Source organism: Bos grunniens, chromosome 3, assembly GCF_055505025.1.
Source record: "Bos grunniens cultivar Pamir isolate PY7600 chromosome 3, Bosgru_T2T1.0, whole genome shotgun sequence".
Lineage (NCBI taxonomy): Eukaryota > Metazoa > Chordata > Mammalia > Artiodactyla > Bovidae > Bos > Bos grunniens.
The window spans coordinates 25,558,758-25,572,081 of record NC_141167.1 but is presented as its reverse complement, the minus strand read 5'-3'; the positions used below and the strand labels follow the sequence as shown (position 1 = coordinate 25,572,081).

Here is a 13,324-nt window from a genome sequence, read left to right as displayed (position 1 = left end):
AAATCTGAAATTATTTGGGATTATGTCTGATTCATTTGAATTTTCCCTAGTACAGTGCCTGGCACATACTAGTTTATTGTATCTGAAAGTCAGTAGAATGGTTCATTAGATTGTGGGAAACAGTCGTGTGTACTGGAATGAGACAAAGAAGAGAGAGCAACACAGAGTTAATGACACACTAGGACTGCGTCAGGTGCTTACCTTCCCTGTGCTCCCCTGCCGCCTTCTTCCGTACTGTAGCCCTTGACTGTTCTGAGTTGCAGTGGGCCGATTTCTTGCGCATCCTGCCTGGATGCTGCATTCCTGTGAATACAGGGTAGTGCTGTGTTCACCGTTCTATCCCAGTGCCCAGCATGATTTCTGACTTCATGGTAAACACTCAGGAAATATTTGTCTAGTAAATAAATGAGAGAAAATAAAATATTCCTACCCATTCATGCATCTGCTGTTTTTGTTTGGTTTTTGTATTTCTCATCTCACCAGGCTGAAACTCATGTGTAATTTATGGTATCCTCATGGTTGAGGAAGGCAAGAGAGGGACCACATTATAGTGGCATTCACCCTCACTTATTCCATTTTCCTCCCTCCACGTTCCTGTACACTTGCTCATTCACTCCCTTCTTCTCCCTCTCCTTTCTTTCTTTCCCTCTCCCTCTCTGGTTTTCTCCTGCTCCCCCTGCATAGTCATGGAAGCAGAACTTCGAAGCATGGAGTCTCTGGAATTCAAGAAGTCACCCATGTAGTTAAATTTTTAGTGGTTTTTTTGTTTTGTTTTGTTTTTACTTTTCCCCCATGTTTGTTTGTTTTTTCCTAAAGTATAGTTGATTTAGATTGTTGTATTAGTTTCAGGTGTACAGCAAAGTGATTCAGACATACAGATATACATATACATATGTTCTTTTTCAGATTCTTTTCCACTATAGGTTATTACAAGATATTGAATGTAATCTCCTGTGCAGTATACTAGGTCCTTCTTATTTACCTATGTTACATATAATAGTGTATATCTGTTAGTCCCAAACTCCTGATTTATCCCTCCCACACACCCCCCTTCCCCTTTGGTAACCATAAGATTGTTTCCTATATCTGTGAGTCTATTTTTGTTTTGTAAATAAGTTCATTTGTATCATTTTTTTTATATTCTACAACTAAGTGGTATCATATAATATGTGGCTTTCTCTGTCTGACTTACTTCATTTAGTATGATCGTCTCTGGGTCTATCCGTGTTGCTGTAAATGGCACTGTTTCATTCTTTTTATGGCTGAGTAGTATTCCACTGTGTATATATACCACACCTTATTTATCCATCTGTCAAATGGACACAAATTGCTTCCATGTCTTGCTGTTGTAAATAGTGCCGCTGTGAACATCAGGATGCATGTATCTTTTCAAATTAGAGTTTTCCTCTTTTCCAGATATATGCCCAGGAGTGGGATTTCTGAGTCATATGATAACTCTATTTTTAGCTTTTTAAGGAACCTCTGACAAGAACCTACAATATGTTGCCTACAAGAGACCCATTTTAATGCATCTATTTGACAGACCTGAAGCAGTTACTGTCTGCTAAGGTTTACACTACAGATGGAAGAAAAACATTCTCGCGCTTTCTGCCTGTCTGATTGTGGCAGCCCAGATTGAATGGGGGAACACAGGGGGAAAAAAAAAAGAGAGACCCATTTTAGGGCAAAGGATGTTCGTGCCAAGTCGTTGCAGTTGTATCCAACTCTGTGTGACCCTATGGACTGCAGCCTGCCAGGCTTCTCTGTCAGTGGGATTCTCCAGGCAAGAATACTGGGGTGGGTTGCCATACCCTCCTCCAGGGGAGCTTCCCAGACCAGAGATCAAACCTGCATCTCTTATGTCTCCTATATTGGCAGGCTGGTTCTTACCACTAGCGCCATACACATAGATTAAAAATGAAGAGATGGAAAAAATATTTCAGGTGTTTTTTTAACAGTCAGCCTCTTATTTTGACATCTCCAGTAGGGTAGTCTCAGATGAATGGAATGTAGTGGAAAGGAAACTGAGCTGGGAGCCATGTATCCTGGAACAGAATTTTTACTCTTCCAGCCATTTGTTGTATGATCTCAAGGAAGGTACTTACTAGAGAAGTAAGTTCTGGGTCCTGTTTTCCTCATCTGAAATATGAAGAGATTAAAATAAGTGCTTTCTTAATCTTCTGTCAGCTCTGATACTATGTGATTCTATAATTAAATGACCTGGATATAGATAATACCTACCCTGTTGACAACTCTCTTCTGAAAATTAAAACAAAACCATTGGCTTCCCAGTCCTGCTGGCTTTATTTAAGATCATCTTCTCTTACTCCTTTTATATGAGAATGTCTCTGTCCCAGGCAGTTTATGGGGACTTAAGCTTTTATTTACTGTACTTGGCAGTTCCTATAAGCCAGGGCTTTGACAATATTTCACATTTATTTATCTGAGCCAGAGCTTAGGATCAGGTGGAAGTTAAGTCACTTAAGGTTATTCACATGCATTGAAAATGTTGCTTAATAATTCAGAACCAGTTTTCTCTGTTTAGAGTATTAAGATTTTTTAAATCCTTCTAATTATCCAATTCCAACAGCAGTTTAAATAGGCAGGGAAAAATCTGTCCCTTCTGAAAGGGCAACAGATGCAAACTTATTTTCATTCCCTTTGTCTATGCAGCAGGGCTAACTGAGGCAAGGGCCAGAGAGAATCCAGAGCTAGAGGACTTGCCTGGGTGACCTTCTGGTGGCATCACTGGGAGGGTCTCCCTGCCATAGGCGTGGGTCTAAGGGAAGAGGTCTAGGGATGTGGCTTCTTTTGATTTTGGATTGGTGGAGGCTTTAGTGGGTAGTGGGGAGCCTCCATTCAGTCATTCAATAGGTCTGTCTGTCAGCCAACAGTTGTTGAATTCACACTGTTTCCAGTAGTCTACTAGGCCCTGGGGATAGAAAGTCAGTAAAACCCTCAGAATATGCCCTCAGAATTCAATATAACTGGAGAGACTGACTCATAGACAATTGCAATATAACTTAAGAGACAGAACAGACAGATAACTTAGTCTGAGATAGGAGCTGATCCTTTGGGGTAGGTCCTTCAGAAATGGGTTGGTCAAAGTATGCTGCTGCTGCTAAGTCGCTTCAGTCATGTCCAACTCTGTGCGACCCCATAGACGGCAGCCTACCAGGCTCCCCCGTCTGGTCAAAGTATAGGAGTACTATTTTAACAGAGGACAAGGTTGGCATTACCTGTGCTTGTTTTCCAGTTTAAACACTAACCTTGAGTCTGCCAGCAGACCCTTTAAGCCACCTAGTCTGAGAAACCTAAGGGGAAACAAAAGTATTAGTTAAGCAAGTGTGAATTCATCAGGTGCAGGATAGTGGAATAGGAATATGAAGGAGAGACCTCAGTGAACATATATGGCCCTTTTGTCAACAGGAGCCATGACCCCGCGAATGGGAGAAGACACTCTGTCACTTAGACCTGGTTTCATGAGAGAAGTAGCAGTTAAGCTGAGCTTTGAAGGATGTTTTCAACATGTGAAACTGGGGAGAAAGGATGGTCCACTAGTGCGAACAACATAAACAAAGGTTCAGGGAAGAGAAGCAGAAGCTATAAATGGGGAATAGCAAACTGCTCTGGTTGACCAGGGCATAACATCTTTGAAGGGATGGTATTTAGAGATCAAAATAGTAAAGAATGTTGGGGCCAAGCCACCACCACCCTTTCAAAAAGTTTAGGCCCAGATTCTACTTCTTGATATTTTTTTCAAAAGAAAATAGAATAAATGTCTATTTTGCAACTTACTCCTAAAATATCATTAATAAAGTCTTGCCCTGTATTTTTTAGTATTCCATAATGTCCATTCCCTGGTTTGGTCATTTATTCAACAAGCAGTTATTGAGAGCATGTAATATACCAGATTCTTTGCTGGATGTTGGAGATACAGAAGCCAGAAACAGTCCTACCTTTTAAGTTATTCAGTCTTAAACAGGAAATGTTTGTGTGAAGACAAGCTGTGATGATGCTCATCACAGGCCTGTAAGATGCTGCATCAGATGTCAGCGTCAAGCGCGGAGAAGGAAAGGTAACTTGTTCAAGCTCACACAGGTATGCTAAGGTTAGTAGTGAAGTTTGTAGTCACTAAGAGGGTATTCGTTCTGTTCTCTTCTCCTCTACTCTGAGGCCTGACTCACCCTCTGTGGACTTCGGAACTGAAGCGATAGGAAATGAACATGAAGAAAGTTCTGGCCAGGTAAAATGCGTATCTCCAGCCACCTTCAATTGCTTATCTCCACTCTCTTAACATCTTCCCTCCTAAATACTTTTGTTTCTCATCAGAGTACTTTTCCTTAAATCCATGAGTTTGGGAGCTGGTATAAGTTTGGTGCAGTAGAAACACCCACTGTACCAGCCTTCAAAGAAAACACCTGCTCTCTTCATGATTCTTGCCTTCCAGTTTCATAAGCTTTGGGCAGATGAAATGTAATATCAAAATAGCTCAGAGAGAGCCTTGGTAACATTTAAGATATTGAACGTGCTGCATCTGGTAACTAGAAAATTTAATGATCTCCTGCTGTTTTGGTAATTGGATAAGTAAATACATCAGAATAAATCACACCAGCGAGTCTTTTGTATGTCGTTAGGGACTCAACTCTTTTAACTCCTGTTCAAAGCTCCAGCTCTTGAGCTGTGTTGGCGTGCAGAGTTAACGCACACACCGGCGCACATGGCTCTGCTTGAGTATTAAAATGCATTCAAAGTGCTTACATTCTCCCCAGCCACTCTCCCTGAAGAGTGCTTCTAGTATGCTATTCCAGGCCTCTGTAAAGCCTGAGAGAAAAAATTTTCCAAGAAGTTTAAACATAATATGGCATTTGAGCCCCTTACAGTCTGTCTCCAAACTGTCTTTCCAGCCATTCCTTCCACTATTGGCATGCTATGAGCCTTGCCAGGAAACTTACCCATTTACAAATTGGGGGAAATGAGGTCAAAGCAAAAAGGAACTATCCTGTTGTCGTATGGAATCTTGTAGGAGTTTTAAGTAGGAGGGAGATGGACTCAGATATTTTGTTCAACTCTCTTTCAAGTGACAGGAGAAACCCAGAGAAATGGTCTGTGAGAGCTTATTAGGTATTGAATGATACTGTCATTACAGGTGAGAAATTTGGGTCTTCTGGAGGTCCAGTGACTTACTCAAGAGCACTCATGCAGAGTGAAGATTCAAAACCCACCAGACCTTTTTCTTACTGCCTCCCTAATTAGCACTTAATCCATGTCTACTAAAGAACAATAATCAGAGTTTCTATGAGAGTATTTAAGCCGAAGTAGCAGTTCTAACGGAGAAGGCAATGGCACCCCACTCCAGTACTCTTGCCTGGAAAATCCCATGGGCAGAGGAGCCTAGTGGGCTGCAGTCCATGGGGTCGCAAAGAGTCGGACACGACTGAACGACTTCACTTTCACTTTTCACTTTCATGCATTGGAGAAGGAAATGGCAACCCACTGCAGTGTTCTTGCCTGGAGAATCCCAGGGACGGGGGAGCCTGGTGGGCTGCCACCTATGGGGTCGCACAGAGTCGGACACGACTGAAGTGACTCACCTTAGCAGTTCTAAATCTAAACAGTTAACAGGTTTCTCTCCTTTCATTTGTCTTAGTGCGGTGTTGTGGACTCATCTTTTATCAGAGGCAAACTCTCTGAGCTTCTATTCCAGGAGCTTTTTATGCAAGATCCTGGCTGCCTTCCATGATATGGGCCTCTGAAAGTGAGGCATGTCCCCTCCCTCAATGTTTCCCAGACTGTTTCAGATCAGAACATGCATTGCAAATATTTGTGCACCTCATTGCGGATAATCACACCAGGTGCTCAGGGTCAAAGGTGACCCACCCCTCAGGATCCTGGCTGCTTTGAGGAATGAGACCCATTTCCTGGTACACCTGTAACCCACACCAGCAAGGCTGAGTGGCTCTGGCTTTCTCTTGCCACACTCCAGAATCCTCATTAATGAATTTGCCTGTACCCTGTTTATTAAGCTTTCAGAAACAGTGAGCTTGCAAACCACTCTGTAAAGTAGGACTTCCTTTTAGTTACTTGAAATTGTGTCTTCCAGAGCCCAGGAGAGACAGGACTAATCTTGGGCTTCCCAGGGTGAGGAGGCATGCCTCTTCTATTTTTTTAATGTTTTTTATATTCATTCTGCCAATTTGGATCTTCTTGTGTTTCTAGACTAAAGAGGCTTTCCCCTCCACAACCCACCCCCCACCTCTCCTGATAGAAGTCCCTCTGTTCCCTCTGGGTCTTCCCCACTACCCTTTAATACAGTGACCAGGCCACTCTCGCCTTATGAGATGGACTGCATTCTGCCTGTGGAGTATGTGTCTTTCTCAAAAAACCTGCTTTAAACTTAAAAAAAAAAAAAAGTGTAGTGACCAAAACCACCATCAGGGATAGCAGTGCAAGGAGAGGATCACATTTTTTGTTTTGATGCCTAGGATCTCCCTGACAGTGTACCAAATTTGAGGTCATTTTGTTACTGAGAACACTTTAGAATTGGTATCCTCATTAAACAGCCTGTCTAAAGGCATAGGCTGGGAATGAAGAATCCAGATTTGGTCCCACATCTGCTGAGAGTGCTGAGTAACCTTGGGTAAGTTCTTTCCACTCACTGGGCTTTTCTTTCCCCATCTATTACAGAGATGGACTCCTAAAGGCCCTCCAGCTTTAACAATCACTAGGTCTGTGATAATTGAGGAGCTATGAATGAAATTTGCCCAAGTGCCTGAGTTGGTAATATACTCCGTTGTGGGGAAATTTATGCTTCAGTTACACAAAGGGGATAGTCTTTCCAAGCAAAAGGCAAAGAATAAATAGTGCATTGTATGACTACAGTACTAGGAATACCTAATGTGGTGGTTAAGAAAACAGACTTTGGAACCAGACCTAGTTTTAAATCCTTGCTCGGTTACTTCCCACCTGTGCAATCTTAGGCAGGTTATATAAACTCTCTGAGCTTCTATTCCTCATTTTAAAGTGGAGGTAATAGTACCTCCCTCATGGGGTTGTGTAGTACTTATAAAGTACTTGGTACAATTAGCACCTAGTAAGCTCCCATAAATGTTAACTGTTGTTATCATTATACTATAAAAAAAAAAACCAACAACACCACATAGGGCAGCCTAGACCTTAGTTTTCTCTCCCTTTGTTCTTCCTTTAACTTTTCTTTCTTTCTCTCTTCTTCCCACCTGAAAACACTGATAAGATGTCCTATAGGCACTCCTGTGCTCAGCAGCCACAGAAGACCACCCACCCTCACTTCTAGCACCGCGGTTGTTCCACCGCACAACTGGGAAGAGTAGCACCTCTCACTCTTTCCTGGAAATCCTCACCCCACTGCCACTCTTTTCTGTGATCCTGTGAGACAGATTGGTCCAGAAACTATACTGGAAGCTGGCATGTAAATAAGCCATAGTGAAGCCCCAGCCCCATAGTGCAACCATTCCAGAATGGAAGTTCTTTTTGCTTTACCACCTGCAGCAAATGTAGAGGAGAATTTGCTAGGAGCTACAACTGGTGTTGTGGATGATGTTGATGGTCAGTCCCTTATGTTTGCAAAAGACTTTACAGTTACCAAAGCCTTTTCACACCCTGATCAGCACAGGACCAGCAGATTGGGTCTTAAGTTCTTCCTCTGATACTTTGTGTGTATAACTGCCCTCTTTAAGGATTCCCAGCTCATCAAAAGGTGTTTAAAGAAAATGGACAATTAGCTGTTAGGACCAAGTTGATAGTAACAAAAGGTAGCTTGTTTTCCTGTGGGGAACAACAAAGTCTGTGCCACAACAGGGACATGAGCCAGGACAGCTGCAGAATGCCTGCTTTCTTTATGGCCAAGAAAAGCCATTTAGTCACATTAGCTGTCCCCTGTTTAGAAGAAGGATCAGAACTTAAAAGGAGGTGAAGTACAGTGCATCAGATACAGGCTAGAAGCTCACAAACCTGGGTGCAAATTCCAGCATTATCTTTCCTACTTACCTGTGTAATCTTGGGCAAGTCCCTTAACCGTTTTTGACCTCAGAGAATTCATTATAAATAAGAATAACAGGAGTACTTATCTCATAGGATTGTTGTGACCATTTAATTAGATAATATATAGAACAGCTAGTATAGTGCCTGACACTTTGCCAAATAAATGGTAAATTTTTTGATAGTGATGACATTGACAATTATTTTTTAAACTTGTAATATTTAATATGCATATTTTTAATAGAGTAAGTAACAGAACATGTTGGGGGCTTCCAGGTGGCGCTAGTGGTAAAAAACTCGCCTGCCAATGCAGGAAACACAAGAGATGTGAGTTTAATCCCTGGGTTGGGAAGATCTGGAGGAGGAAATGGCAACCCACTCCAGTATTCTTGCCTGGGAAATCCCATGGACAGAGGAGCTTGGCAGGCTGCAGTTCATGGGGTCGCAGAGAGTTGGACGTGACTGAGCACACATACACAGCTAACAGAATATGTTACTCATAGCTTACCAGAAAGACAAGTTGTTCTCCAAGTTCAAAGTAAATGCTAATTTTGAACAAAACCAAGGGTAGATGTATTCAGTTTTACTAAATATAATATGGGGATTTACATATGTGGCCTTTGTGCTACCTCATGGAGTAGAAGGAGCTCAGGATTTAGAGTGAGAAGACGTGAGCTCCACCAGTTTCTAGCTGTATGACCACGTGCAAGTAATGTCCCTATTTGAACTTTGGTGTTCTCATCTGTGAAAATGAGGATAAATTAGTCCAATCTCTTAGGATTGCTCTAAGGTTTAGACAATATATGTTACGGTAGTTGGAGAGCTTGTTATCACTGAATAATGTTCCATTGTCTGGATATTCCAATCTGTTTACCTATTCACCTACTACAGAACGTCTTGGTTCTTTCCAAGTTTTGGCAGTTGTGAATAAAGGTGCTTATTAAACATCTGTGTGCAGATTTTGGTGTGGACCTTAGGTTTTTAGCTTCTTTGGGTAAATACCATGGAGTGCCGTTACAGAACTATAGTAAGAATATGATTAATTTGGTAAGAAACCATCAAACTGTCTTCAAAGTGGCTCTGCCATTTTGCATTCCCCCAGCTCTGCCATTTTGCATTCCCCCAGCAGATGAGTGTCAGCATCTGGTATTGTCAGTGTTCTGGATTTGGGCCGTTCTAATAGGTGTGTGGTGGTATCTCATGGTTTTCATTTGCATTTCCCTGATGGCATATGCTGTTGGAGAAGCATCTTTTCATGTGTTTATTTGCCATCTGTCAATCTTCTTTACTGAGGTATCTGTAAGGTTCTGGGCCCATTTTTTAACTGAGTTGTTCATTTTCTTATTGTTGAGTTTTAAGAGTTCTTTGTATATTTTGGATAATAGCTCTTTATCAGTTGTGTCTTTTGCAAATATTTTCCCCTGGTCTCTGTCTTGTCTTTTCATTCTCTTGACAGTGTCTTTTGCAAAGTTTTTAATTTTAATGAAGTTTAGCTTATCAATTATTTCTTTCATGAATTGTCTTTGGTGTTGTATCCCAAAAGCCATCACCATACCCAAGGTCATTTAGATTTTCTCCTGTGTTATCTTCTAGGAATTTTATAGATTTGTGTTTTACATTTAAGTTCACAGTCCATTTCAAGTTAATTTTTGTGAAGGCTGTAATGTCTGTGCATCTAGATTCATTTTTTGCTTGCAGATGTTCAGTTTCAAAACCAATTGTTGAACTTAGCATTTTTTTCTAAATGTAAAAATATTAGATCCAGACTTGCCTTTATTCAATTTTAAAATAAAAGCGTACCTCAGGAAAGCTAAATAAAACATAAAAGATTAATAATACCAACCCTACCAGATTTTGATTTAATGTTTGTATAAATATCTTACAGACTATAAAGTACTGTTCATATATTGCAGTTACTATTATTTTTAGTATTACTCAGCTCCTACTCTCAGGTAGCTCCCAGCCTAGTAGTAGTGTTATATTTCTGCTCAGGCATTTTTTGTTAAGTGAGAAGCAAAATAGTGTGACTAGAAAGAACCTCAGATCAGAAGTCAGAAACAGGTGGAGCACTGTATCTGTTTTATCAACCATGTGATCTGGGCCATGTCACTTAACCTCTCTGAGCCTCAGGTTGCCCACAGAGAAGTGAAGGGCTTGGACCATTTGGCATTTAAGGAGCTTTCCCACTCTAACATTGTAGGACTCACTCAATATGGCCTAAGGATGAGAAACTGTCATATTGATTCACATTTTTCTCAGCAGCAATGTTATACTTTTTCAGGAAAAAAAAAAGCCCAGGGAAATAATAGAAGTACAATATACATGAAACCTCAAACTGCTGAGAAAAGTGACCTAGAAAAGAATAACTCTCTTTGGCAGAAAGCATGTCTCATTTTTGTTAACATAAACAAAAGCCAGTTTGCTAAAATGTAAACTTAATGAGAATTTTTTTTTCAGGTTTCTTAAATATAATGAATAAAGTATCAAGAAGGTTGACTTTCCTTTTCTAACCTAGACAAAGTCAGACCATACTTCTTATCTGAGAATGGCCCCTCCTCCCCCAGAAGGTCCCAAAGGGAGGGTTTCTCTGTTGATTTAGAAAGTCAATAATTCAGTAAAATCCCAAGTAAATGGCAGGACATAAGCTCAGATTGCATTTTTGTATTCGTATTTTATAAACATTTCAGGATTTTTTCCTGACCCTTGACCTTTTGCCATTCTTAAAGTGAAGATCTTATATCCTAGAAGCTTGGTTAGAAACAACCTCAGGGTCATGTCATCCAACTTCTTCTCTCTGTGTGGACTCTATGCTTAGCAGCACCTCTGGCAAAATAGTCCAATAGTTAAACATATGGATTCCAAAGCTAAATTGCCTTGACTCACATTCTGGCTCTGCCCTTAACAACTTTGAGAACTTAAGCAAGTGTTAATATGTTCCATGGCTCAGTTTCCTCATCTGTAAAATAGAAATAACAATTGTGCCTATGTCAGAGGGTTATTATGAAAATTAAATTGTTTTATAAATGTTAAGTGCTTAGAATGTGGCTGGTACAAATTAAATGCTCAATAAATGTTAGCTTTATCATCATGATCTTCTTCTTCCTCAAATAAGCCCCTCTTTGAATACTTCCCTTCCCCTCCCAACCCCTGTATTGTCCCAGGGCAGCCTGTCAACATGTAGGCCAGTGTCACTCTGGTTATCCTTAGCTTTGGAGTCAGGCAGACTTGAGTTTTAAACCTTATTCAATCTGCAACCTTGGGTAAGATAACCCATGATATCTTCAACTTTAAAATGGTAATAATAATACATACTTTGTTTGGCTGTTTTGAGGACTACTTCAAAAGCATTTTATATGAAGTATTTAGCATGGTTCCAGCTACACTGTAGGCACTGAATATGATTAGCCCTTGAACAACCCACGTTGTTCCCTTATAGGTTGAACCCTACACAGGTTCCCTTATAGGCAGATTTTTTTTTTTCAGTAGCAAATACTACCGGAGAAGGCAATGGCACCCCACTCCAGTACTCTTGCCTGGAAAATCCCATGGACGGAGGAGCCTGGTAGGCCGCAGTCCATGGGATCACTAAGAGTCAGACTCGACTGAACGACTTCACTTTCACTTTTCATTTTCATGCATTGGAGAAGGAAATGGCAACCCACTCCAGTGTTTTTGCCTGGAGAATCCCAGGGACGGGGGAGCCTGGTGGGCTGTCATCTATGGGGTCGCACAGAGTCGGACACGACTGAAGTGACTTAGCAGCAGCCACGGCAAATACTACAGTAATATGCCATTCTCATATTCTCACGATCTCAGTTTTATCGTGGATGCAGAACCCACATAAAGAGGAACCACAGATATGGAGGAACTGCATACATGAAGGGACGACTACAAGTTACTATGTGACTTTCCACTGCTTAGAAAGGTGATGCCCCTAACCCCCAGGTTGTTCAAGGGTCGACTGGAATGATAATTGCTACTATGATGATGATGACAAAAGAAAAACAAAAAGACAATTACAGAACAAGAGGGGAATGAAGAAAGATGAAAGAAAAGTAGTGGCCACACCAGCACCTGCTGCTCTATTAAAAAGTATTTTCTGACCAGCTGAGTTCTGCTCCCCTACAATTTCACCTCATCATTGCCATCTCTGTTCACTGGAGTTGCAGAGAACACATCTGCTCTGTTTGCCTGGCTTACTTGCCAGCCCTGCAGATGTTCAGAGAGGGCACACAGCCCCCTCCCTGCCCCTACAGCAGCAGGAAGACATACCCCATTTTTCAGATGTGTGTTAGAAAACATGGTTTTTAGATTCCTCCCTAACAGGAGGTCCCTCCAGCACACTCCCTGTCCTTCTTGAATGGGGCCCAGAACACTGCAGGATCATTTCACAGTATGGCCACACTCTTGCTGGGGACAGGCATGGCATCCTGCATCTCGCTAGGTTCCGTACAGTACAGTCTTTCTGTCTACTCCAGGCAGATGAGAATGGAAACGAAATTGTCCTTGTTCACTTTAAATTTCTGTCTGAAATGACCTTCAGAGAACAAAATTGCTTGTGATACGGGGCACCAGAAGGAGCAGTCCCAACACAACCACATTTAATGTGAGCAGTCTTTTGGTGGCACAGCCCTGCTGACAGGATTCTCCAAGTATTGAGACATTGATCTATCAGAGAGAAGGGAGCCCTTCTGCTGAGCAACAAGATGGAAGTAAGAGAGAGAGCCTAGTGCAGGCCTGAGCTCCAGAAGACTTTGGAGAAAGAGCTCCAGCTAAAGTTAGGCAGATCCAGTCCCCACCCAAGGCAGTGCTCCAGCTAGTAATGGCTGCTACCAGCTGAGCACTTACTGGTTCAGTCTCTGTACCAGAGCCTTCATCACCATTATTCCATTTAACTAGCACAACAACCTATAAAAGAGAATTTTACTATTCCCATCTTATAGGTGGGAAAACTGAGACCCTTGGATTGTATTACTTCTTCAAGGTCATATAAGTAGTAAGTAACAGAGCTAGAGTTTGAATCTGTTACCTCACTGTTTTTAACTACTGTACTGTATAGACAGACCCTCACTAACTATGTGGCCTTAAACAAGTGGCAGCCATGCTGAGCCTCAATTCTGTCATCTCCGTCTTACCTTGCCTAGTTTTTTAGGGATTAAATGAAATAACATATTTAAAGTGCTCTACATGTAGTAGGTGTTCAAGAAATTACAGTTTTCTCCTTGTCAAATCCCAGTTCTCCCACTTAAACTGACTGGGAAAAATCACTCAACTTTTATCAGACACAGTGAAAACTGGGTGTGTTTTC

General features: G+C 41.4%; 1 protein-coding gene and 1 non-coding gene across 2 annotated transcripts in view; both read left to right on the top strand.

Moving 5' to 3' along the window:
- FAF1 (Fas associated factor 1) overlaps positions 1-13,324 on the top strand; it is a 497,001-nt gene that overhangs the window by 481,508 nt on the left and 2,169 nt on the right. The window lies entirely within an intron of this gene.
- LOC147375322 (small nucleolar RNA SNORA31) lies at positions 1,529-1,655 on the top strand. Its single transcript, XR_015161734.1, has one exon. It is a non-coding gene; the product is annotated as a small nucleolar RNA SNORA31 (small nucleolar RNA).